General features: G+C 39.9%; 1 pseudogene; it reads right to left on the minus strand.

Annotated features, from left to right (window-relative positions):
* Positions 1-284: 284 nt before the first annotated feature.
* LOC129025772 (endogenous retrovirus group K member 5 Env polyprotein-like) lies at positions 285-1593 on the minus strand (annotated as a pseudogene).
* Between the last annotated feature and the right edge of the window lie 21411 nt (positions 1594-23004).

A 23004-nucleotide genomic window follows, 5' to 3' on the forward strand; every position in this document is an offset into this window, starting at 1 on the left:
GGATTTGCTTAGGACTCCTTTTAATACATCCCATGATCAGTCCATGGACACAGGGTTCCACACACCCTCTCTTGCTCTCACTAGTAGAATATGATGTTGCCAATTAAAACTTAAATCAACAGAAATACACAGTCTACAATTATCACAGGTTATAGTTTGGGAATCTGGATTAATAACTATTTTTCCTACAACTAGCATATAAGGGGACTTTACATGACTTTCCAAAGGAATTGTTAGACTGGAATTTAGGTCGATAGTATAAGATGGCCTACAGTCACTTGCTGTTATAGTTTGATTTCCAGACCAAATTCTAAAGCAGTGAGAGGCCACAGTAAGTTCTGAGTGTTCAGGACCAATAACAGGACTAACTAATTTTGAATGAGGTGATGAGATTCCCTTTTCACCCCATTCCCAAGGGTAGAGAGACTCTAACCTTTTGTTCTTATTTTTATCTAAACCTTCTGTTAAGTCACTGTTGAAAGCCGGACTCACTTGTGCACTGGGACACGACTGAGTTTGCCCTGTGCAATTGTGGTAGAATTGACCTCAAGGTGCCCAATCTATAATAGTTCCGAATTCATTGTTTTGTAGTATTACCACACTAACAGCCACACATTCTACCCAAACTAAAACTTCCTTGCCTTCTGATCCTTTGGGAATTTCCTTGGGGCAAGTCTTACCCTTAGGCCTAGCTTTTAATGACCTTTGATAAGAAGGGTCCTGCAAATAATTTACCTGTGGCCTGAGTGACATTCCACTTACCATGTGATAAGTAAATCTACTGGTGGCACTGACAGTAGGTACTTCTACCAACCAATTTTGGGTTGCAGGCATTAAGCATCCTGGTGCACTCCCTAGGCAAATAGGAGGATAACGATACCCAACAGAAATATTCATCATCATTCCTTCTTCCTCTGGTTGGGCAGGACAATGATCATCTGTTTTCCATGCACTATTATTAACATATACTTCAATAGGATTATCCACCCATGGAACTACCCGAATTAAGGGTGGGAAAGGCACATAGTCCCAGTAAGTATAATTAATTGCACCTGCTCCTGCAGACATAGGGAGACTTACCAGTGTTGATACAATCGTCAAAGCTGCAAGCAGCATATTCTCTGTAGTTCGTGTCACCTTTGTGTTATCTAGGCTTTTGTCAGCTAACTGTGTCAGCTTCTTTAACTGTGCCCAAGTCGGCAGCTTCGCTTTCTTGGTGGATGGCAACTTCTCTTCTGATATCCCCATTTTGTTTCTCATGTAAGGGAAGTTTGTTTCATATAGTTTAACTCCTTCCTTAATGTCCTTTAACATTTTTGTGATGAAAGTTTCATATCTAGCAATAGCCACCACAGGTGCTCCTGCTGAAGCCCCTTCCCCAGCCGGTACTGGTTGTAAAATTACCCAGAACTGCCATGCTTCAAGATCTCCCTGTTTTATAGCTTCATCAGTGACCACGTGCTGTGTGCTACTTTGTCCCCTAAGTGGTGCTCCTGGATTAAGTCTCATAGTGGGTGGCTGAGGATACAGCGCCATGCCCTGTTGTGCTGATGGATTACACACCACCGCTGTGGGTTTCTGGTATGATGCCATGCTATTGGGCATGGGACACACCACTTGAGCACTGTGGCCAACCTCTGGAGGCAGCTGATACTGAGGGTCAGCTGGAGGCCACTCTTGATAAGCTACCACCGGTTTGTTTGTTTGTTTTTTTCTACTGGCTGATATTGTGGATATTGTATCTGGATTGGCATTGCCAAGATAGAGACTCCATCCTTTTCTATTTGATATTCTCTCAGGGCTTGTACTTGTTTAACATACATTTGAGAATGTAATGTTACAGGTATTGGAACAGTGGGAGGAGAAGTTGACCATCCTGGCTTAGGCTCTGATGACCCCAACAACTCTGGACCTTTCCCCCCAATTTTGATGATTCAGGATATGCTACCTCCTGTAATTGATTGTAGTCAATATTTTGCATTGACTGAGCCATTACAGACTCTGACACATATTTACAATGTGAACTTTCCATTCCTTTCTTGAATTCTGTCCCTGCCTCTTCTTCACAATCCATTAAACAGCTTTCAGAGACCTCAGAAACTGAAATGCTATCTTCTCCTGTTTGAAACAGTTCTCAAGCTGCATTAATAATGCCCCAATCATTCCATACTGTAAGTGGGATGATTTTACATTCCCTATTTGCTTGTTTTAATTCTTTGCCAATTTTATCCCAATCTTTTAGATATAAACCTCCTTGTTTTGGAAACCATGGGCAGAATTGTTCTATTGTTTCAAATAGCATAATTAGATTTTCTGTAAAGGCTCTAACTTTCCCTCTTCTTAAAAAAATTTAGTAAAGCTGAGATAAGAGGCATATTTACTTTCAGTTTGTCTCATTGTTACCTTGGGTTCCTCAGAGCACACAAGCTTACCGCAAGGCTGACCATGGATGTACAGAGGAATCTCTCATCAACTTGTCTCCAATGATCACGATCTATCATATCTTCACCTCAGAGAAAGGAACCCACGTTTGGTGCCAGATGAAGGGGTACCACTCCACACCTGTGGATATTCTTCATCAGGTGGAGATGAGAGACTGAGAAAATAAATAAGACACAGAGACAAAGTATAGAGAAATAACAGTGGGCCCAGAAGACCAGTGGTCAACATGCGAGGACCCACAATGGTGCTGGTCTCTGAGTTCCCTCAGTATTCATTGATCACTATTTTTAGTATCTTGGTGAGGGGAGTGGGGCAGGGCAACAGGCAGATTGTGGAGAGGTCAGCAGGGAAACCTGTGAGCAAAGGAATCTGTATCATGAATAAGTTGAAGGAAAGGTACTGTGTCTGGATGTGCACATAGGCTAGATTTATGTTTCACTTTACACAAACACCTCAGTGTAGCAAAGAGTAACAGAGCAGTATTGCTGCCATCATATCTCACTTCCAGCCACAGGGCAGTTTTCTCCTATCTCAGAAGAGAACGAATGGTTTGCTTTACACCTAGACATTCCATTCACAGGGCTGAGCAGGAGACAGAAATCTTCCTTTTATATCAACTGCAAAGAGGCCTCCCTCTTTCACTACTCCTCCTCAGCACAGACCCTTCATGGGTGTTGGGCTGGGGGATGTACGGTCTTTCCTTTCCCATGAGACCATGTATCAGGCTGTCTTGGAGGTGAAACCTTGGACAGTACCCCAGATTTCTTGGCAGAGGTCCCTTCAGCTTTCTGCAGTGCATTGTGTCCCTGGTTAATATACCTGGAGAATGGCAATGATTTTTACCAGGCATAGTGCCTGCAAACATATTGTTCACAAGGCACATCCTTCACAGCCCTAAATCCATTCAACTTTGGTTCTATACAGCACATGTTTCTGTGAGCATAGGGTTTGGGCTAAAGTTACAGATTAACAGTATCTCAAAGCAGAAAAATTTTTCCTTGTATGGGTCAAAATGGAGTTTCTTATGTCTTCATTTTCTACATAGACACGGTACAATTTGATCTCTTTTTCCTTTCCTCACATAGTCCCAGTTCCCCTTTGTCACTCTGCTGCAGCCATGGTGATCTTGCCACGTTTTCTACCAAGGTAAGCAAGCTTATGCCAGGATTCTTTATATTTTTTCATCCTCCTGAATAATTACAGTCTAATTATCTTATTCTTTCATTTAGATGTTGACAGTCACCTTGTAAGAAAATTATTTTATAATTTTTTATGTACAATCAAAACATACTTGGTAATATTGAATCCTGCCTATACTATACGGAATTGATAACCTCATTCAAGAGCAAAGCAAAAACTAAAGAAAATAAAGCAAAACCCACACTATAACATAACCGCATAACATTTAGGAATCCAAAATAGTAGATTAACTTATTTTACTTAACATTATTAACAGATAAAGTTATAAATCTTCTGAATAAAAATAAACTCATGTTAAAATACAATTAGTGCTTCATAAATAACAAGGAATTAAAAATTGTCTAGACCCTGGAAAGCAATAATTTTTTATATCAACCAAGAAAACACTTAATCAAGAAAGACAAGTTGAAATTGCTAGGAAACTTTTTTTGGTCTTCCCATTCAACTATCCTGGCACAGATGATGTTTCAAAAGTTAAATTCCACATTCCCAAAGTGAGGCCGGGATTTCTAATATAGGAAGGCATGAAGAATAACTAGTGTGCTAATTTCTAGTGTTTGTTCCACCTTTAGGTGTTACATAGATTATTGATGAAACACACTTATCTCTATTTTGTCTAATGCAGAACTTATTCATGATTAAAAAGGTTAAGAACATGTATCAAACATTTAAGTCCTGGAGCAAAGGATACAGTTGACTTACAAAACAGATAACCTATAAAATAAAGCAAAAGATAAAGAGATCTTTATTTCAAAAAAATCTTGACATTTAACAGCATTTAAATAAAATGAAGTATTTAAAAAAATACATAATTGTAACAGAAGATATTTTCAAAAATGTGCAAAACTCTAAGCATTAATTAAGAAATGTAAGAAGAAAGTGAAGGCTAATGCAAAATTTTAAACTATCTCTCTACATATCAAAGGAGAGTGTTAATACAGTCCCAGTTTTAAAAACTGATCATTTTTATATTACATTCTATCAAAACACTGATAGAATTCAAGTTAAACCTTAAATAATGAAGAGATCACCTTGGAGAAATGAAGAATAACTTACTATCAGAGTTAGCATATTATAATATTTTAAATATAGTGTTCTAAATGAAAACACAAAAAATCCCACAGAAGTATGGCTAATGTGAAGTAAAAACACTAACTGAAAGTGTCCTAGACTTCTGAGACAGAAACTTTAACCTGTAATTTTAAGTATGACCAAACAAGAAAATATTTTATAATATTTTTATTAAGAAATGACAGATGAAAGATAACAGAACAACATGGGAATATCAGTGAGACTGGAGTAGGAGTTTTTAAAAAAGTAAAAAAGTTTAAGCAGAAATTCAGTTACATGTAAGAAAACCCAACTCCCCCTGAGAAAGAGAAAGAGAAAAAGCTGTAGTTCTTTAAAAATTAACTGCCTGTTTTTCTGTGGGTAGTGAACTTTATCTCTCCTCCTTTTCAAGTCATAGTGAAAACCCTGTTTCTCTAGCTGTGGAGCTACAAAGTCACCAGACAGATAAATTCAAGTTGTGAAATTTGTTTTTTCTTGAAAAGTAAGAAATGTAATTCATGTCTCAATTAGCTAAATAACTCTTTCTTGCTTGCTTCTGTAATATGCTTTCCCTTGCACAGATCTCCTCCTGCCCCACAAAATGCTTAAAATGTAACTTAACTCTTTGTTCAGGGATCATTCCTTTAGATGTTAGTCCTACTGGGGTGGTGCAACCAAAAAATAAATATCCTCTTCAATGCCATCCATCTGTCTGATTCCTTATTCAATCCCACTACATTTCCAGGGGCTCATCTGTGATTGGAGATGACAGATTTACTGTATCTTTTGCCTGCAGGACTAGAGCCCAGGGGCAGGGGAAGACCCAGCATCCAAGGTGCACCATAAGGGAGCTTATCCTGGCTTGAGACCATCTCTCCCTGCATCTTGGTCATCTGCCTGGCGGTGCAATGGAACCAGGGACAGGGCTGCAGGGTGTTACCAGCACTTCAGGAGACTGTGGTAAGGAGCAAGGTGCCAAGGCAAGAAAGTCCATCCCATAAGAATGAAGGAGAGCATAATCACCTCCTGGGGACCAACCTCTAATCCAACCCAAAGCAGCTGGGGGTGGCAGGAGTGGCCTGCCAATTTGGATGTACCTCATGTCCCCAGCAACATAGTGAGAGTGGTTCACTGATCTGGAGACAGAGACTGGGGGTGTGAGGGTATGTGTGAACCTACCCCAGTGAGGAGTCCTTGGGCAGGGGAGGTATGTGAAAGTGTGTGAAAAAGATGGTCTTGGGAGAGGTCATCACAAGGAGTAATGTGGGGAGGCACACATGACTTAGTGTGGGCTGTGTGCTCTGAGGCACATTCTTGGCTAAGCAGCTTCCAAAACTCCTGTAATAGGACACTGCCTTGTGGATTCAAGAGTGAAAGTCAGAGTGAAAGTGCACCATGGGGGAGGAAATAGGAGGCAAAGCATAGAAACCAACTCCTTTGGAATGTGTGATAAACAATTTTTAAAAAGGATTTAGAGGTGATTATGGGATGAAACTCTATGCTGAAAAATTAAGGCCATACTGTGGAATAGATTGTCCTGCTTTCAATGTGGGGTGGCCCTCTGAAGGTAAAATAGACAGGGAATTAAATGGTATTTTGCTTAAGTTAGTCACGAGTTTGAGAACAACCAAGATACCCAGATCAGTTTCCCTATATAGACTATTGGCTCAATGTGGCAGAAACTCACCCCAAGTGTCTACAGCCCTGCCTAGAGGGATATTACAAGGCATTAGTGGCTCAGGCAGCCCAAGCAAAGAAAGAAAGAAAAATCAAAAATGGGAACAAAGAGATGGCTCAATTTATAGCTGCTGCACTAGCAGAAAGTAACCATGGATTTGCTAAAGGGCATGGCCAAGGCAGAGGCCGAAGAAGAGGGCAGACAAGACTGGAAGAGAAAAGCCAGTCTCAGTTGGACAGGAACCAGTGTGCAAGGTGCAGGCAAATGGGCCATTGGAAAGACAAGTGCCCTGAAAACAAAAAGGATGGAGATGATGGTCAATAGTCTAACACCCGAGTGTGGCATTTGGTTGCTTGTCATGATGTTTCAAATGCAGATCCTGATCTGGTCAGCTTAGCGGGGCCCTTTTGAGGATTGAGACAGACTGGGTTCAATCATTTTAGGTCCCAGGGACCCTATGGTCTCTATGGAAGTAGGGGGCCACTTAATGGATTTTTTGGTCAATACTTGTGCTGACTTCTCTGTGGTAACTCACCCAATTAGTGCCCCCCACAATAACTGTGCTACTATCATAGGGGATACTGGGACCAAATAAAAGAGACCTATCTGAAAATCCAGATGTGTTATTGGGGGACAAGAAGTGCAGCATGAGTTTCAATATATGCCAAATTGTCCAGTGCCCTTGTTGGGGAAAGACTTACTCCAGAAACTGCAGGCACAAATTTTCTTTACACCTAAAGGAAATATGACCCTTGATACAGGGAAGCCAAAGGCAATGGTATTGACCCAACTGTCTTAGGAACTGAGTAATGGTAGCTCTATGAACAGTGTACCAGGAGGCTGCTGGAGCCAGATACGTAGGGAATGCTTTTCAAAATACGTAGCGAATGCTTTTCAAGATACCAGATGTCTGGGCTGTGGACAACCCCCCTGAACTTTGCTGCAATCAGATTCCCAGTGGCAGTAGGACTTAAAGCTCATGCTGCCCTGGTACGAATCAGTCAGTACCTCCTACCCAGAGAGGCAATTGAAGGCATAACAAAACATCTAAATCAGCTCTATGATCATGGGATTATAGTGAAATGCAAGTCCTTCTGGAATAATCCTCTGCTTCCTGTGCACAAGCCAAATGGTGAATACAGGCCAGTGCAGGACCTCTGGGATGTAAACAAGGCCACTGTCACTATCCATGCCAAAGTACCCAACCCATGCACAATGTTAGGACAGATTTCTGCTGAGGTTGCATGGTTTACTTATCTGGACTTAAAGGATACTTTCTTTTGGTTGAGGCTTGTTCCCCAAATTTAGCCTATATTTGCCTTCCAGTGGGGGCAATCACAATATACCTGGACAAGGCTGCTGCAAGGGTTTAATAATTCTCCTACGATTTTTGAGGAGGCCTTGGCTACAGATCTTGAGGCTACCAAAGAAAAAGAGAGCCCTTCCTATGGAAAAATGAACAAGAAAAGGCCTTCAAGGATATAAAGGAAGCTCTCATCCAGGCCCCAGCACTAGTGTTGCCAGATGTAAAAAGCCCTTCTTTTGTATGTAGATGAATGAAAGGGAATGGCAGTCAGAGTTTTAACTCAGTTATTGGGATCTTGGCATTGTCCCATAGCATACTTATCCAAAAGACTGGACTTGGTGGCCTTAGGTTGGCCACACTGACTCAGGACGTTGGCAGCTACTGCAATTTTTATAGAAGATGCCAACAAGCTAGGCTTGGTCAGAAATTAATATTTCAGGTGCCACACATTGTAGTCTCCTTAATGGAGCAAGAGGATGTCATTGGCTGCCCAACTCTAGAATGGTAAAGTATCAAGGCTTCTGTATGAAAATCCCCAGATAATGCTAGAGATTGTAAATACCTTGAACCCAGGTACCCTGCTGCCTGTGGAGGAACCCGATCGGAAGGATGGTGGTTGCCTCACTGCTGGCAGAATCTTCCCCACTGTTGCATAAATACGGTGGATGAAGTGTTCTAGAGCCAGGAAGATTTTAGAGATATCCCCTCAGAGAGCCCAGAGGTTGAATACTTCACTGATGGTAGCAGTTCCATAACAGATCGGGTGCGATATGCAAGGTATGCAGTAGTGACCCAACACTTGGTGGTTGAGGCTCAAGCCTTACCTTCTGGGACTTCCACTCAGAAGGCTGAATTAATAGCCTTAACCAGAGCACTATTATAAGCCAAGGGGAAAAAATTAAACATATGTAGTGACTCAAAATATGCTTCTGTAACCCTGTATGCCCATGGGGCAATATACAAAGAGAGAAGACTTTTGACTACTGAAGGAAAAAAATCAAAAATAAAGAGGAAACTTCAATTATTAGAAACCATATGAGCTCCAGAGAAGGTGGCTGTGATTCATTGCAAAGGATACAAATTGGGAACAGCTATGAGGTGCAGGACAACAGAAAGGCAGACGGAGAGGCTAGGCAGGCAGCAATGGGCAAGGTTTTACCTGAAGAAAGGAATCTAGCAATGCATCTGTTTATAGAGCTCCCTTTGCCAGAAGTACCCAATTATTCTTCAAGTGAAAAAGCTGATTTGGTTAGGAAACAGAGAAATTTGTTGAAGGTGGATAGTGGCTGTTCTCTGATGGGAGGCAGGCTGCCCCAGAGACAATAGCCACTAGGTTTGTGAAGCAGATCCATCAATGAACCTACATTGGAAGGACAGCCCTAGATACTTTGATAGGTCAACACTTCTATGTATCACAGCTCTCTGCCATCACCCATGCTGTTTGTGAACAATGTCTATCCTGTGCCCAGAATAATACAAGGACCTACTCAACCCCCGGAAATTCAGGAAATGGGAGCTGTGCCTTGTGAGAACCTGCTTGTAGATTTTGCCAAGTTACCTCGAGCAGAAGGTTACTGGTATATGCTAGTGTTTGTTTCCACCTTCTGGGGGTGGGTTGAGGCTTTCCCCACCAGAACTGAAAAGGCATGAGAGGTGACAAAGGTGCTACTAAAAGACATCATACCAAGGTTTGGGTTGCCTTTAACCCTAGGATTAGACAATGGTCCTGCATTTTTGGCTGAAGTAGCACAACAGCTTAATCAACCTTTAAAGATCAAATGGAAACTGCCCATAGCCTACCAACCACAGATTTCAGGGAAGGTGAAACAGCTAAAATGGACACTCAAAAAGCTACTAAAAAAGTTTTGCCAAGAAACTACCTTAAGATGGAATCAGGTGTTGCTCATGGTCCTCCTCCAGGTCAGGTGTACACCTGCAAAACAAACAGGGTATTCACCCTATGAAATATTGTTTGGAAGGCCACCTCCAATCATTAATCAAATTAGAGGGGATTTAAAGGGGTTAAGAGAGCTAACCCTCAGAAGACAGATGCAGGCTTTAGGAGTGGCAATGCAAGAGGGGTAAGGCTGGGTAAGGGAAAGTATCCCTATAAATCTATCAGACCCAATGCATCCACATAAGCCGGGTGGCTCCGTCTGGGTTAAAAGGTGGAATCCAACAACACTGAGGCCCTATGGGATGGGTTCCATATATTGTAATCATGTCAATTCCTACTGCTGTTAAAGTTGCAGGTGTCACACCTTCAATTCACCATAGGTGGCTGAAACCAGTGGCAGCAGTGACTCCTGATGACAACAAGTGGATTAGCCAAGACCCATTATCGCCCCACCTGAATAGTCCTACAGTGAATCCCAACCACTGATAAGAAGTTCAACTGCCCTGCTGTGACCACACCAGAGGCTGGTCAGTCTATGCACGGCTAAAGCTTGAGGATCCCACAAGATCTGTTCTAGTCATATCCTGCAAGATGACTAGTCTACACACAGCCAAAGCCAAGAGGACCATCTTTGGATAAGTAAATGTGGATACAATTTATAAACCTAGTTATAATTCTGTCAATACTGATTGTTCTGTTGTTATGTTATGACTGCAAGTGCTGCAAACCTCTATTCCCAGAGGAAGATTTTCCATGCCCATGTGTAGTGTAAGCATGTTTCTATTACACACACTGATGTTACCATTTCTGCCTATATGAAGAGGGGAGAAATCTCTAGAAAGATGCCCACACGGTGTATGTACTACCTGGGTAAGGAATACCATAATTAAAACTCTACAGTAACATACCTACTATGAACGTACGGGAACAAAGTTAGGAACATGCACATACAACCGGACAAACTATTCAGTCTGTGACCAAGGAAATAATCAGCTATATGCATGTATGTATGTTATGACCCTAAGCGCTTAACCTATGAATTCTGGTTCAAGGTACATATTAAATCAGAGGGATAAAAAGAAGGAGAGCTTATAGACTGAACCATAAATGGTCTCCTTTATGGTCTTATAAAAGACTCTCCTGTAAAGTGCCTATTTTCTTGTAGTTTGTTGCGTGCCATGCTGCGTGTGTTCATCATCTTAAAAAACCAGAAGCAGTCTGCAGTGGTGTGACACAAGAAAAGTTAAACAGCAGCAGTCCTAAACATCTGGATGGAGAACCACAAATCAGGTGCCCAGACTGTAACATTCAGTGGTCTACGCTAACACAGCTCCAACCCTTATATTCAGGAGGGACTACTCTGCTAACTCACATGTCAACCAAACCAAATTGTGAGACAAGAACATGCAATCCTTTAAATTTTACTATCTTAAAGCCAGAGCTACCTTTTTGGTCTAAAGGACAGAGAGCACTACTACAAATTCATAGACAAGGAGCAGGCCTTGGAGTTCCACTACTAACTGTCAAAAAGGCTAGAAGGACTCAAATACATCCAACTCCACAATTCTGGGTCCATGAGTCATTCTGTAAGCCTTTTGATCAGTCAGTGCCTGAGCTTCTCCCAACAACCAAAAACTTGTTTGCTCAACTAGCTGAATACATAGCTGGCAGCTTAGAAATTTCTCATGCTATGTATGTGAAGGAACTAATATGGAGGACCAGTGGCCATGGGAGGAAAAGGAATTAATGGCACAAGATAACTTCACTTCACCTAACCCTGCCAGTAAACCAACAGCCTCAGCCAGTGTTTGGTTGTTACAAACCTCCATAATTGGAAAGTACCATATCACATGATGGGGAAGGGCTTTCACAGAGACAGTAGAAAAAACAACCTGCCTAGGGCAACAACAAAACTCTATAAACACCCAGAACGACTCCTGCTTACCAGATCCAAACCCTTTCTCTTGATTCTCTTCTCTAAGTCACTCTTGGGATCAGCTAGAGGCTCCAAATGCTTTGAAGGCACTCTCTGGCCTATATTGGATCTTGGATCATGGGCATATAGGCAATTTCCAGCTAAATGGACAGGGACTTGTGTGTTAGGAACAATCAAGCCATCCTTCTTTCTAATTCCTCTAAAGCAAGGAGAACTCTTAGCATATCCAGTTCATGATGAAAATAAAAGAAGAGCTAGAAGACACATAATCACAGAAATAGACACAAATATCAAAACGGGTGTGGATATTGGAAACTGGAAAGATAATGAATGGACTCCTGAAAGAATCATTGAATATTATGGGCCAGCTACCTGGGTGCAAGACATGTCATGGGGTTACCGCATCCCAATCTATATGCTCAACCGCATATAGGTTGCATAAGCTTGCAAGCGGTTCTTGAAATTATAACCAATGAAATGTCAAGTGCACTAGATCTATTAGCAATACAAGCAACACGAATGAGAAATGCTATACATCAAAATAGATTGGCTTAGCCAAAGATGCTAAGATTGGCTTAGCATCTTTCTAGAGATTTCTCCCCTCTTAGTATAGGCAGAAATGTTGACAACATCTTAGCTTTAAGAGGAGTAGTATGTGGAAAATTTAATTTAATGAACTGTTGCCTAGAAATTGATAATAATGACCAAATTGTCATGGAAATCACAGCTAGAATGCACAAATTGGCCCATGTTCCAGTTCAGACTTCGTCTGGGTAGTCCCTGGATTCCTTGGTTGGAGGATATTTCTCAAACTTTGGAGAATTCAAAACCCTCATTGGTGGGTTCTTGCCTTTTCTTGGCCTTGGCATCTGCCTCATCCTCCCTTGCATTTTGCTCCTGTTTATTAGTACTATTGAGTCAACTACAGAGGCAATAGTAACCCAAGACACTGCCACACAGTTGATGGCATAAAGAAAACATCAGCCACTGCCAGTATAAAAAGAAGTTCAGCTCCACCAAGAGGTGGCAAATAGTGGTGCTTTCTATTAACATGTTTGTTATAAGAAGCACCAAAAGGGGGAAATGGAACATGAATTAAAATAAATTAAAGAATGAGTAAGCAGAAACTCAGCTGCATGTAAGGAAAGCCAATTCCCCCTGAGAAAGAGAAAGAGCTTGAGTCCTTTAAAAATTAACTGCCTGTTTTTCTGTGGCTAGTAAGCCTAATCTCTCCTCCTTTGCCAGGTATTGTGAAGACCCTGTTTCTCTAGTTGTGCAGCTGCAAGCTCACTAGACAGATAAACTCAAGACATAAAACATGTTTTTCCTTGAAAAGTAAGAAATGATGTAATGCATGTCTCAATTAATTGAATAACTATCTTTGTTTCTTGCTTCTGTAATATGCTTTCCCTTGCACAGATCTCCCCCTGCCCCACAAAATGCTTAAAAGGTAACTTAACTCTTTCTTCAGGGCTCAGTCCTTTGGATGTTAATCTGACTGGGCTGGTGCACCTAAATAATAAGTATCCTCCTCAACTCCATCAGTCTCTCTGATTCCTTAAAAAATCCCACTACAAGACAAATTTAAAAGTAAAATGTGGAAAATTTAGTGATAAGGAGTACAATGACTTGGATTTTAAAAAAATAGTAAATAACTTTAACAACAGATTGAACAGGTGAAGATTCAGTAAATCTGAAGATATAAAAATTGAAACAGCCCAAAATGAGATGTTTTTTGGGCTGTTTTTTGGGTTTTTTCACCTAAAGAGTATGTACCATTAAATTTACCAATTCATGAAACGTGAGTGCCACATAAGTGCCAAAGAAGAGGCAGAAAAAAATACATAAAAATATGAATGGGCCTAGCATGGTGGCTTACACTTGTAACCCCAGAGGTCAGGAGTTCAAGACCAGCCTGGCCAATATGGTGAAACCCTGTCTCTAATAAAAATACAAAATTAGCTGGCTGTGGTGGTGCTTGCCTGTAATTCCAGCCCCTTGGGAGGCTTTTGTACTTTTCGGTATTCTACAATTTATAATACCTCAGATTATGTCTGCATACACTGGGTGTCCATTTAAATAGATTTGTAATGGTCTTATGTAATATTTTTCTACTTGAATTGTAATAGTAATAGTTGTGTTTGCCAGTGTGGTAACAATAATGGCAATTTTCTTTAGAGATTTAATTCTTCCTATGGCTTCAAATTACTCTCTAATGTCCTTTTGTTTTAACTTGATGGTCTTCCTCCCAGCAACCCTTGTGCAGAATTGTTAGTAACAAATTTCATTAGCTTTTTCTTTTCTGGGCATTTTGGCTGGAAGATCATTTTGCAGATACAGATTTCTTGTTTGACAGCTTTTTTCTATTTAAACATTCTCATCCTACTGCTTTCTGACTTCTGCGGTTTGTGCTGAACAGTCATCTGTTAATTTTAAGCAAAACTCCCTTCCAAATAACAAATTATTTTCTATTCCTTTTTTTACAATTCTGCTTTTCTTGGCTCTTCACTGACAATAAAGTTTCTTGATGTGGCTATCTTTGACTATTTTCTGATATTAGATTTTTGCCCTTCTGGAACTTGAACCTGTAGATTCATTTTTTTTTCTCATGTTTGGGGAATTTTCAGCCGTGTGTGTGTGTGTTTGTGTGTGTATGTATAAATGTATGTATATACATATGTGTATATATGTGTGTGTGTGTGTGTGTATATATATATATATATATATAGAGAGAGAGAGAGAGAGAGAGAGAGATTAAATACAGCTTAGCCAGGAATGTGCCTTCCCCTGTCACAGCCTACTGCAGCTGCAAACTCATTTTATCAGCTCTATGCAATGTCCTAGGTCTAATTTCCCCCACACTTGCCTCACAGCACACAGCCTACAGTAAGGAATCTATGCCTCCCCATGTCACTCTCTGCATTGCCTTTCCCAAGACCATCTCTTTCACACACTTTCACAACACTACCCTTTCCCAGGACTCCTTATCAGACAAAAAGAGCCTCCCTCATGTACCAGGTGAGCCTAGTTAGGCTACCACATTCACACACATACACACACCACTTCTACGCCAGGACACTTACCAGATGAAACAAGCCTGTCTTGTATCCTGGGTAGTTTCGCACCCACCCACACACTCCCCATTTATGTCTCCACATCTACAGAACCCCTTTCACTTTGTTACTGGGGACATGAGGTTCATCCAAACTGGCAGGCCACTTCTCCCATACCCAGTCACACTGGGTTAGATTTGTGGTCAGTCCCCAGGAGGTGATCAAACTTCCCTTCATCCTTACGGGATGAGCTTCTTGTCTTGGGCCCTTCCTCCTTGCTGTGGTTCCTGGCATCATCCTGCAGCCCCGTCCCCTGTTCTGTTGCAATGTCAGGCAGGTCTATGGGACATGGGGAGAGACAGTCTCCATCTGGGTGAAGCTCCAATACAACACATCTTGGATACCAGGTCTCCCACAGCCCTGAGGCTCTAGTCCGGCAGACAAAGGAGACAGTAAAGCATTAGTCTCCAATCCCAGATGAGCCCTCAGAAATGTAGTGGGATTTTTTAAAGAATCAGAGAGACCGATGGCAATGGGGTTGAGGAGTATATTAATTATTTGGGTGCACTGGCCCAATTTGGATTAACATCCAAATAACTGAACCCTGAACAAAGAGTTAAGTTACCTTTTAAGCATTTTGTGGGACAAGGGGAGGTCTGTGCAGGGGAATCATATTACAGAAGCAAGAAACAAAAACATTTATTCAATTAATTGAGACATGCATTACATCATTTCTTAATTTTCAAGGTAAAACATGTTTTACCACTGGAGTTTATCTGTCTAGTGACTTTGCAGCAGCACAGCTAGAGAAACAGGGTCTTCACAATGCCTGGGAAAGGAGAAGAGGTAAGGCTCACTAGCCACAGTGAAACAGGCAGTTAATTAAAAAAAAAAACAAAACTCCAGCTCAGTTCTCAGTGTGCTCACCGTCCTGCTGGCACTCAAAACTGCCTGCCTCATCATAGCTGGCATGGCTCAGTGTGTGTAGTGGCCAGAGCCCACACTCACTTATTTACCCCAAGCCAATGTTTGCTATGCTTGATCTTGGCAGGTATGAAATCCAGGCTGGTAATGCAAGCTGAGTGCAGCCTACTGGGCAGAGTGGATAGAAAAAGCTTAGCAAGCCCAAGCAAAACTTGGACGAAGACACCACTGGCCACAGATATGTATGTTTGGCAAAATGATTCCCAAAGTATTCCATGACAAAAAAAAAAAAATAACTAATTTTCTTTAACTACCTTACTTCATTTGAAACTTAGACTGCTGATAATTCGGTTTCTTATATTTTGGTACATTTCTACCCTTTTCTGGAAATTATTATATTTGGAGACTTTTTAAAAATCAACTTTAAGAGAGTGGTTTTTACATTGAACCATCTCATCTCTTACTTACATAAAGTTCTGTGAGAATATATATCTGAAATATATGGCTTTGGGCTTCAGCTTAGCATTACTTTAATAGATTATAGAACTTGCATACAGAACTAGATTTCTGAACACTGGATTTTGACATTTTGTACTCAGATAATTTATTGTTGTGAGAATTATTTGCTGCGCATTGTAGGATGTTGAGCTGCACTTCCGACCTCTCCACTAGTGCCATGGTAACCTCCTTTTCCCATGGCTAAAACATGCAAATATATTTGTATCTTGTAGATGAAAAATACTTTAAAATTTACTAGTCTGGACAGCTCTTATTAAGAAATAAGAAACCATTTGAAAAGAAAGGTTGGTGGAAATTTAACAGAAGTCCTGATTTTTCACCAACTCTTTCCTATCAAAGCTTCTTGCCTCTTTCTATCTCCATCTTATAAGTTGGGCAAATAATAATTTTCTTTTTCTAGAATAGTGTTCAAAACTCAGGTGAAATGGGTATTGAAGAGCTAATACTTGAAGACCAGTTTAGAGTAAGAAAAGAGTTATTGGTCTTTCAAACTCCTGAGGAATGTGTCGCATTTATTGTAAAATAGATGCTAATCTCATTTAAGTAAGTTCTAAATTTTGTCACTAAAACTATTCATCATGGCATCATGAATGTTTGTTAGCAAATCTAATTAAACCTTGTATGTGGTGTCTTTGAGAAATCATCTGGAGTTTTTTGTTGATCTATTTTCTCTTAAAAAGTTTTTTGTCTTAGAAAGCTTAACATCATTAATCAGTAGAGAAATGCAAATCAAAATCACAACGAGATACCACCTCAGGCCCGTCAGAATGGTGACTATTAAAATGTCAATAAATAACAGAAGCTGACAAGGCTGTGGGGAAACAGGTAGACTTCTAAACTGTTGGTGGGAAAGTACGTTAGTACAGACACTGTGGAAGACAGTGTGGTAATTTTTCAAGGATCTAGAAATACCATTGACTGAGCAATGCTATTACTGGCTACATACTCTCAAAACACAAATCATTCTATTAGAAAGATACAGGCATGTGTATGTTTACTGCAGTACAATTTACAATACCAAAGGCATAGAATCAACTTAAATGCCCACTTTGCTCGGAGAGCATTATAGGCTAGATAAAGAAAATGTGGTACATCTACACCATGAAATACTTGCAGCTTTAAAAAGCAATTAGATCATGTCTCTTGCAAGGACATGGATAAAGCCAGAACCATCCTCCTCAGCAAAGTAACACAGGAACAGAAAGCCAAACGGTACATTTTCTCACACATGAATCAGAGCTGAATATCGAGAACACATGACACATAAATACAAAACACACACAGTGGGGCCTGCCAGGGAGTGGAGGATGGGAGAGAATCAGGAGAAATAGCTAATGCATGTGGGACTTAATACCTAGGTGATAGAGTGATAGGTGCAGCAAATCAACATGGCAAATATTTACTTACGAAATGAACCTGCATGTCCTCCACATGTACCCTCAAACTTAAAGTAAAAATAAATTTAAAATAACAAAACTAAAAATGAAAAGCCTTTCATCTCTAAAGAGGTTATAGTAACTTTAAAATTTATGAGTCATTGTATTTAACAGGTTTTGTAAAGTAACTTCAAAGCAGAGTTGTGATAAATGGCTACAAAAAGTCAATAAGTAGTAAATCTCAGTTGTTACTTGATTGGATCTCTTTTTTCTTTTCTTTTCTTTTCTATACTTTCTTTTCTATTTTAAAAAATAGAATGTCAGACTGTTTCCCAGGGTGAGGTGTATTGGTGCGATCTTGGTGCGCTACAATTTTCTGACGCCCAGGTATAGGTGATTCTTCTTTCTCAGACACCCAATTAGCTGAGTCTCCTGAATACGAAAGACCAGTGAGTCCTGACTCTGTGCAATTTGCCAGTCTGTGTCTTTTAATTGGGTAAGTTAGCCTGTTTACATTTATGGTTAATAATGTTATGTGTGAACTTGACCCTGTTATGATGATGCCAGTGGGTTATTTTGCCCATTAGTTGAAGCAATTTCTTTATAGTGTCAATGATCTTTACAATTTAGTATTTTGAAGTGGCTGGTTGTTCCTTTCCATGTTTAGTGCTTCCTTCAGGAGCTCTTTTTTTTTTTTTTAAACATGAATACGTGAAATTTATTTAACATCAGCCAGTTTGAACATACTCCTTGGTAAAGAGGATAAAGATATGATGAGCACAGTTAGGAATATGATGTTATTTGCTAGATTTATTAAAGTGTGCTTATTATTTAAGTCCTTTGGATGACATCTGCAAATAAATATGACTAATGCATTAAATACAATGTCTATATTAAACTTACATTTACATTCTGCACATTTTTGTATTAGCACATGCGTCTTTCACATTTGACATCTATTTTCTGATACTTAGTAATATAGAGTACATCTTTTAATTTATTTTTTAAAGTCCTGATGGTAAGAATTAGAAAACATATTTAACAAGATCTTGTAGAATATCCTCCTCTTCTCACAGTGGTAGAGAAACTCCATGGTGCCTCTCCTTACACTCATCTCTCATGTAACTTATTTAAAAAATATCCTAGCAGATCTGTGAGATTTGCAGCTTCTTTTTGCTCTAAATTCATTCTTTTTTTTTCTTTCTTTTATTATTATTATTATTATTATTATTATTATTATTATTATTATTATACTTTAGGTTTTATGGTACATGTGCGCAATGTGCAGGTAAGTTACATATGTATACATGTGCCATGCTGGTGCGCTGCACCCACCAACTCGTCATCTCACATTAGGTATATCTCCCAATGCTATCCCTCCCCCCTCTCCCCACCCCACAACAGTCCCCAGAGTGTGATGTTCCCCTTCCTGTGTCCATGTGTTCTCATTGTTCAATTCCCACCTATGAGTGAGAATATGCGGTGTTTGGTTTTTTGTTCTTGCGATAGTTTACTGAGAATGATGATTTCCAATTTCATCCATGTCCCTACAAAGGACGTGAACTCATCATTTTTTATGGCTGCATAGTATTCCATGGTGTATATGTGCCACATTTTCTTAATCCAGTCTATCATTGTTGGACATTTGGGTTGGTTCCAAGTCTTTGCTATTGTGAATAATGCCGCAATAAACATACGTGTGCATGTGTCTTTATAGCAGCATGATTTATAGTCCTTTGGGTATATACCCAGTAATGGGATGGCTGGGTCGAATGGAATTTGTAGTTCTAGATCCCTGAGGAATCGCCACACTGACTTCCACAAGGGTTGAACTAGTTTACAGTCCCACCAACAGTGTAAAAGTGTTCCTATTTCTCCACATCCTCTCCAGCACCTGTTGTTTCCTGACTTTTTAATGATTGCCATTCTAACTGGTGTGAGATGGTATCTCATTGTGGTTTTGATTTGCATTTCTCTGATGGCCAGTGATGGTGAGCATTTTTTCATGTGTTTTTTGACTGCATAAATGTCTTCTTTTGAGAAGTGTCTGTTCATGTCCTTCGCCCACTTTTTGATGGGGTTGTTTGTTTTTTTCTTGTAAATTTGTTGGAGTTCATTGTAGATTCTGGATATTAGCCCTTTGTCAGATGAGTAGGTTGTGAAAATTTTCTCCCATTTTGTAGGTTGCCTGTTCACTCTGATGGTAGTTTCTTTTGCTGTGCAGAAGCTCTTGAGTTTAATTAGATCCCATTTGTCAATTTTGGCTTTTGTTGCCATTGCTTTTGGTGTTTTAGACATGAAGTCCTTGCCCATGCCTATGTCCTGAATGGTAATGCCTAGGTTTTCTTCTAGGGTTTTTATGGTTTTAGGTCTAACATTTAAGTCTTTAATCCATCTTGAATTGATTTTTGTATAAGGTGTAAGGAAGGGATCCAGTTTCAGCTTTCTACATATGGCTATCCAGTTTTCCCAGCACCATTTATTAAACAGGGAATCCTTTCCCCATTTCTTGTTTTTCTCAGGTTTGTCAAAGATCAGATACTTGTAGATATGTGGCATTATTTCTGACGGCTCTGTTCTGTTCCATTGATCTATATCTCTGTTTTGGTACCAGTACCATGCTGTTTTAGTTACTGTAGCCTTGTAGTATAGTTTGAAGTCAGGTAGTGTGATGCCTCCAGCTTTGTTCTCTTGGCTTAGGATTGACTTGGTGATGCGGGCTCTTTTTTGGTTCCATATGAACTTTAGAGTAGTTTTTTCCAATTCTGTGAAGAAAGTCATTGGTAACTTGATGGGGATGGCATTGAATCTGTAAATTACCTTGGGAAGGATGGCCATTTTCTTTTTTTTTTTTTTTTTCTGGTTTTTTTTTTCTTTTATTGTAATTATTATTATTATTATTATTCTTATTATACTTTAGGTTTTATGGTACATGTGCCCAATGTGCAGGTAAGTTACATATGTATACATGTGCCATGCTGGTGCGCTGCACCCACCAACTCGTCATCTAGCATTAGGTATATCTCCCAATGTTATCCCTCCCCCCTCCCCCCAACCCACAACAGTCCCCGAAGTGTGATGTTCCCCTTCCTGTGTCCATGTGTTCTCATTGTTCAATTCCCACCTATGAGTGAGAATATGCGGTGTTTGGTTTTTTGTTCTTTCGATAGTTTACTGAGAATGATGATTTCCAATTTCATCCATGTCCCTACAAAGGACATGAACTCATCATTTCTTATGGCTGCATAGTATTCCATGGTGTAGATGTGCCACATTTTCTTAATCCAGTCTATCATTGTTGGACATTTGGGTTGGTTCCAAGTCTTTGCTATTGTGAATAATGCCGCAATAAACATACGTGTGCATGTGTCTTTATAGCAGCATGATTTATAGTCCTTTGGGTATATACCCAGTAATGGGATGGCTGGGTCGAATGGAATTTGTAGTTCTAGATCCCTGAGGAATCGCCACACTGACTTCCACAAGGGTTGAACTAGTTTACAGTCCCACCAACAGTGTAAAAGTGTTCCTATTTCTCCACATCCTCTCCAGCACCTGTTGTTTCCTGACTTTTTAATGATCGCCATTCTAACTGGTGTGAGATGGTATCTCATTGTGGTTTTGATTTGCATTTCTCTGATGGCCAGTGATGGTGAGCATTTTTTCATGTGTCTTTTGGCTGCATAAATGTCTTCTTTTGAGAAGTGTCTGTTCATGTCCTTCACCCACTTTTTGATGGGGTTGTTTGTTTTTTTCTTGTAAATTTGTTGGAGTTCATTGTAGATTCTGGATATTAGCCCTTTGTCAGATGAGTAGGTTGTGAAAATTTTCTCCCATTTTGTAGGTTTCCTGTTCACTCTGATGGTAGTTTCCTTTGCTGTGCAGACGCTCTTTAGTTTAATTAGATCCCATTTGTCAATTTTGGCTTTTGTTGCCATTGCTTTTGGTGTTTTAGACCTGAAGTCCTTGCCCATGCCTATGTCCTGAATGGTATTGCCTCGGTTTTCTTCTAGGGTTTTTATGGTTTTAGGTCTAACATTTAAGTCTTTAATCCATCTTGAATTGATTTTTGTATAAGGTGTAAGGAAGGGATCCAGTTTCAGCTTTCTACATATGGCTATCCAGTTTTCCCAGCACCATTTATTAAACAGGGAATCCTTTCCCCATTTCTTGTTTTTCTCAGGTTTGTCAAAGATCAGATGGTTGTAGATATGTGGCATTATTTCTGACGGCTCTGTTCTGTTCCATTGATCTATATCTCTGTTTTGGTACCAGTACCATGCTGTTTATTGATTCTTCCTACCCATGAGCATGGAATGTTCTTCCATTTGTTTGTATCCTCTTTTATTTCCTTGAGCAGTGGTTTGTAGTTCTCCTTGAAGAGGTCTTTCACATCCCTTGTAAGTTGGATTCCTAGGTATTTTATTCTCTTTGAAGCAATTGTGAATGGGAGTTCACTCATGATTTGGCTCTCTGTTTGTCTGTTATTGATGTATAAGAATGCTTGTGATTTTTGCACATTGATTTTGTATCCTGAGACTTTGCTGAAGTTGCTTATCAGCTTAAGGAGATTTTGGGCTGAGACAATGGGGTTTTCTAGATATACTATCATGTCATCTGCAAACAGGGACAATTTGACTTCCTCTTTTCCTAATTGAATACCCTTGATTTCCTTCTCCTGCCTAATTGCCCTGGCCAGAACTTCCAACACTATGTTGAATAGAAGTGGTGAGAGAGGGCATCCCTGTCTTGTGCCAGTTTTCAAAGGGAATGCTTCCAGTTTTTGCCCATTCAGTATGATATTGGCTGTGGGTTTGTCATAAATAGCTCTTATTATTTTGAGATACGTCCCATCAATTCCTAATTTATTGAGAGTTTTTAGCATGAAGGTTGTTGAATTTTGTCAAAGGCCTTTTCTGCATCTATTGAGATAATCATGTGGTTTTTGTCTTTCGTTCTGTTTATATGCTGGATTACATTTATTGATTTGTGTATATTGAACCAGCCTTGCATCCCAGGGATGAAGCCCACTTGATCACGGTGGATAAGCTTTTTGATGTGCTGCTGGATTCTGTTTGCCAGTATTTTATTGAGGATTTTTGCATCAATGTTCATCAAGGATATTGGTCTAAAATTCTCTTTTTTTGTTGTGTCTCTGCCAGGCTTTGGTATCAGGATGATGCTGGCCTCATAAAATGAGTTAGGGAGGATTCCCTCTTTTTCTATTGATTGGAATAGTTTCAGAAGGAATGGTACCAGCTCCTCCTTGTACCTCTGGTAGAATTCGGCTGTGAACCCATCTGGTCCTGGACTTTTTTTGGTTGGTAAGCTATTGATTATTGCCACAATTTCAGCTCCTGTTATTGGTCTATTCAGAGATTCGACTTCTTCCTGGTTTAGTCTTGGGAGGGTGTATGTGTTGAGGAATTTATCCATTTCTTCCAGATTTTCTAGTTTATTTGCATAGAGGTGTTTGTAATATTCTCTGATGGTAGTTTGTATTTCTGTGGGATCGGTGGTGATATCCCCTTTATCATTTTTTATTGCATCTATTTGATTCTTCTCTCTTTTTTTCTTTATTAATCTTGCTAGCGGTCTATCAATTTTGTTGATCCTTTCAAAA

This window comes from Pongo pygmaeus, chromosome Y (assembly GCF_028885625.2).
Source record: "Pongo pygmaeus isolate AG05252 chromosome Y, NHGRI_mPonPyg2-v2.0_pri, whole genome shotgun sequence".
In the NCBI taxonomy this organism is placed as follows: domain Eukaryota; kingdom Metazoa; phylum Chordata; class Mammalia; order Primates; family Hominidae; genus Pongo; species Pongo pygmaeus.